This window comes from Nothoprocta perdicaria, unplaced genomic scaffold, assembly GCF_003342845.1.
Source record: "Nothoprocta perdicaria isolate Ctin4 unplaced genomic scaffold, notPer1 scaffold_286, whole genome shotgun sequence".
NCBI lineage: Eukaryota > Metazoa > Chordata > Aves > Tinamiformes > Tinamidae > Nothoprocta > Nothoprocta perdicaria.
Window position 1 is genome coordinate 538,712 of NW_020455517.1, and position 5,289 is coordinate 544,000.

The window sequence follows — 5,289 nt, forward strand, 5'->3', positions numbered from 1 at the left end:
CCCCTCGCTGCAAACGTCTCCCCTTGCTGCAAACATCTCCCATCTCGGCTGCTGCTGCCTCTCCCGCTGCCCAGCCGCATCCGTCCTCGTCTGCACGAGTGGCACCCAACCCACGTGCCCAAACGAGGGGCCACCGAGAGCTGCTTCCTCCCGCCCGCTGWGCCAGCTATGGGGCAATTCCTGCCTCCTAAAATGCTGCTGCAGGATGGGCTCCCCCAGCAGAAATGCAGGGCTGGAAACGCGACCTCAGCCCCTTGCTCCACCATTGCAAACCAGTTTTGCTGAGGTTGGGAAGTTTGTCACCCTCAGCAAATCCCAGGCCAAGGAATAAGGTGGGAATAAACAAGGATTGCAAAACAGAGCGCTGACACTGCAAAGATAAGCAAACAAATAAATAAGTACATATGGATGCTCCGTATCTCGACCCAGCCTGGAGCCCTGTGTTTCCACCAGGGAAAGGGCAGGAACCCRAAGACCAAACACCAGGTTTTGCCTGTTCCGGTGTCAGCGTGCCCCCGCTCACGCTCGTGGTGCCAGCACAGGGCGCTTTGCAGCGGGGGAGCTAATTGCTGCGGCTTGTCGCAACAGCCCCAGCGCCTGCGGAGACGGGGCTGGAAGCTCCGGGTTTGGCAGCACCGCCGAGACACCGGAGGTGCTTTTGCCCGGGCCCGTTTCAGCACCGCGCCGCTACGACACGGGGCCGGGACCGGACTGGGAGAAGGCGACAGGCTGCAAACATCCCTCCTCGATGCCACTGCTTGGCCAGCACCGTTCCCTAGGGTAGGTGCGGCACAGCGCACCCCRGGGTCAGCTCGGCGCATAGGCTGCCTAGGAGAGCCCACTTTGGTAGAAATACTTGGGTATTTCTATTCTTTTATTGCTCTTTTGCCCTCTTCCAAGAAAAGCATCGTTTCGCCTGGAGCAGAAGGCACCAGCCCGATGCCAAGCGTCCAAACCTCACTCCAAGGGCATGAGGCCGCCTTGCTCCTGGGCTGACGAGGGCTGCCTGCTCCTCTTCATCACTCCCCGGAATAGCCTTGTCCTCGTGCTGCCCGTCCTGATCYGCCGCAGGGCACCTGCGAAAATCCCTTTTCCCTTGATCCAATTAAGCTCTCGGCCGAGGCAGTCATGGTTCCCAGCACGGACGGGCTCTGAGGTGCAGGGGGGATGTCGCCACCAGAGACAAAGTTTCCCCAGTTTCCCCAGTGCCAGAAGCCTGTGGGGCGCTGAGCTTCCCGCTCCCTCYGGGATCCCGGCCCTTCGTCCACGCAGGTTCCCGCTCCTCCAGCATGTGGGTGCTGCCAGGCAAGACTGGGCCACACTGAACCCCCTGGCTGGCAAACCAGCCCTCCCGGGAACCACAACCCCTTTCCCAGTTCCCCGCACCAAAAGAAAGAAAGAAACGGGATGTGAGGAAAGCCCAGAGCCACACGGTTCGGCTCCTGGCTCSAGCCCCCTGCTCTCCCTGGAGGGACAAGAGCAGGAATCCCCGCCGCCGACCGCAGCTCCCTGCCATGGGAATGCTCCCCCGGCATCCTCTGGAGCGGCAGGGATGGAGCTGCGGGGTCTGTGCCCTGCGATGCTGTCTGCRCCGGGAGCGCGATCCCCAGCGCGGCACCGCGCCGGCACCCAGATCTCGGACAAGATACCTGGGGGTCTGGGACTTGGAGCCYGCAACAAGATGCCAGGGGAAAAGCTGCCTGCAAACAGCAAGAGACGCAGGTAGGATGCGGGGCTGCTTCCAGACGGGCAGTGGGAAACACCATCACCTTTTTCCTTGCCCTTTTTCCTTCTATATCCTGGTTTTTCCCTCCCTTTGCACGGAAGGAATTGGCTTGTTGAGGCACTCGCCGGGGATTACGATGCTTTGCCGAGGGCAGAGAGACCTGAGAGAGGTTTGCAAATCCAATTTGCACTAAACCCTTGCAGCGGGTTCTGGACGGCGCGCGGGCTAATATCGCATTAGCGTTTACTGTCCGACCCCAGCGGCAACCGCCCACATATTGAACCACTTAGCGCTGCTCCAGCGCCAACGCCGGAGAAATTCCCGCCCGGAGCACGCTGCCCGCGCACTGCCCACGGCAGCAGCCCCGAGGGCGTGTGTGGACAGAGATGCTCACGAGGGAGCGGCTGATGCCGGCAYGGGGAATAGCAGGGGGATCTCCAARAGGGAACGGGGCAGSGCAGCCGCGCGTGCAGAGGCTGGCATGGGGAGGCCGGCGTGGGGAGGTCAGCGTGGGGAGGCCGGCGCGTGCGCCGCGCGCGTCACCTCACCTCGCTTCTCCGGGGCCGCTCCGGTCCACGGGGCTGTTCCCGTCCTCGGGGCTGTTCCCGCGCCAGCGCGGGGCAGATGTCGCCGCAGGCGCTGCTCCGCGCGACAGGAAATTAAGGCGAGCGCCGGCGGGGAGGGAAAGCCGCGGGGCGCCGGCGGGAAGCGCCGCGGGAGGAAGCCGAGAAGCCCCCGCACTGCACGGCACCTCCGGTGGGGCCACGGCCGTGCCCAGGCCACGGCGCGAGGAAGGAGCGGAGCACCCCGGCGTGCCACAGGCCCCTGCCCAAACCGCCCTGCGTTGCGGTACGGTGCAAAGCGGGCAGGATGTGCCCTGCCGGCGGCGGCCCGGCCGTGCGCCTGGCGGTTCCGCTGGCACCAGCCCTTCCAGACGCCTCTTTGGAGCTGCTAAGCCTCAGGAATGTGCTCTTAATGAGGCAACGGCGCTTAACGAAGCCACCGGCGGCCCTGCTGGAGCGGAGCTGCTCCGTGGGGACAGCCCCGGCGGGCGGCCCTTGCTGCGGCGAGGAGCTGGGAAAGCCCACGGAAACCCCAGCCAGCTCCGGCTCCCRATGCACCCGAGCCGCGGGGGGACCCCCTGGCACCGTCTGCCCTTGCCCAGCCCAACGGCCCCGGCGTTTTGCAGGGCAGGGTCAGGGAGCACCAAGAGCCACCAATTAATTAGCCATATGTTCCCAGCCAGCCCCGGCAGCCCCAGCCAAGAACAACATCATTAAAGGCGAGGAAATCACCAAAAGCTGCACAAGAAGCTCGTTTCCTGCCCCGGCATCGGAGCGCGTGGTGCTTCTCCGAATGCCGGAGTCATCGCATCTTGCTCCACTTCCGGGCCTGGATTGGGAGCGGGTAACACTGGAGATGCTCCCCGGCACCTTGCCCTTGGCGCAGGTGCAGTGGGAGGACAGAGGGGCCCATAAGCAGCTCCCACCTCCTCAGGCTCTCAAAATGCTTTTTATTTGGTGTTCAGACACCTTGGGAGCCACGGGGAGCGGGGTCTGGACTTGGGGACCGCTCCGGCGTCACACGTCTCCCCAGGACACAGTGGGAGCTGCCACTCGAAACCAAGGGYGTCTCCGCAAGAGYGTTGGCAGACGAGGGCTTCAGTCCMGGYTGGGCTGCCAGGGGACCAAGCAAGACCCCTCTGCGTTTTGTCAAGCTGCAGGAACTGCTTGTGGTGCTTCCCTCGCTGGGGCCACGCGGACAAGGGCCAGTGCGGCCCGTTGCCTTGGCACGCTGCTTTACGCAAGGGTGCAGGGARCATCACTGCCAGCAGCACTGCCGTTATCTTTGCACTCGAGCGGYCAGAGGGGATTCCAGGCAATATCTGTACCTGATACCAAGTAACTTTGGCTTTCTCTTCACCTCCTCCACATTTAATGGGGAGAGACTTGGCCGGGCTTGGCGAGGGATCGGGCCCCAACAGAGGGGTTTGCACATGTGCTTTAGCTTAGACCACCAAGAGGAGTGCCTGCGGCTCTAGGGGGAATAAAGCCGTAGCGGCACCGGCGCAGACCCACACAGGCACGGCAACGCCGGCACCGCAGCTAATCCTCGGTTCACTTAGGCAAGGGCGAGTGTTGCAAATGCTACAACCTTCCTTGCAGTCACCTAAAGCCAGAAACCCTCTATAAAGGTGTCTGAGATCCCCCCATCCAGCCCCTCGGCAGCCCTCGCAGGGTGCGGGAGCCCGGAGCAGAGCGGAGTGGCCGGCTGTGATTCGTCTCTGCACCATGGGAGGGCACCCAGCCCCGGCACCGCGGCTGCCCGCAGGCCGCCCGGCCCGGGCACAGCCGCCCGGCTCTGAGACGGGACACCGGAGCAGGAGCAGCTCCGGCATGTCCCCCTGGCCACGCTGCAGCGGATGGGACCGGTTGTCCCATTCCCAGTCCAGCTCCRGGGCTGCACCCGAGGCTCCAAAGCCTATTTAAAGCTCTGCGTAAACAGCAACGTCTCTGCTTTCCCGCTCCAAACCCGGGCGCGGAGCTGCTGGCCACGCGGTGCCGGAGGAGCCCGCGGCTCCCTCCGGCCGAGGATGCTGACGCACAGCCCAGCACACCCCCAGCACTCCGGCACGGAGTTCTCCAGGTCCAGTTAGAGCAAGTGAAGAAAACACAAGATAAACACGAGATGCAGCTGCCTGCAAGCTTTACAGGTACCCCTGGTCACAGCCTATTTCTCTGCCCTGTTTCATGCGGGACCGCAGCTACCTCTGTCCGCAGCGGGCACCAACAGAGGGGTCTGAAGGAGGCAGCCACAGCTGAGCTGCGCCCAGGGCTGATGGCTCCCGTGCCCCTTCCCCCTGCTGCGATAAACCGGGCTCTCTCCCCTCGCCTAATTGCGGATTGGCTCCTCGCTAGGATTTAAACYGGAGCTGGCTCTGAGCTACCATATATGTGCAATAAAGACATCTGAGGTTCAGGGTGTTTTCTTTATTTCTTTTTCTTTTTCTTTTTTTAAGCCCTTCACGGAGCTGTCGGCGGCGAGAGGAGGAAATTCCCTCCCTCGATGCCGGGCTGAGATTCACCTCCCGCTCGCAGCTCAGCTCCGGCTGCTGCGACCTCAAGGCGGCCGCACGGTGCCCGCGGGAGCCGCGCGATGGTGCCCGGGCCGCGGCGGGCAGCAAAGCCGCCAGCGCACCCGCTCCCCATGGCACTGCCGAGCTGGGGGTGCCCCTCATCCCCCACCTCGAGCGACACCGCTTGCCCTGAGTTTGTGTCTCCGTGTGGTGGGACGGTCCCCGAGCGCAACGCAACCCCAGCTGCCAAGGCCTCACTGCGCAGGRTGGGAGGCACCAGGGGCTGCTCTGACCTCTGCAGAGGGCCCCTCCGGCACGCTCCTTCCCCGGGGACGCAGAAACTGTCTCCGTTTGAGGGGCAACACAGCCCCACATTGGCCTCGAGGGGCTCCTCAACGGCGGGGACCAGAGGGCTGCACTCGGCCGGACTCCCCGGGACTTGGCCAGATTCGGCTGGGCAGTGAGGAGGGCTCGGGGGTCCTAACCG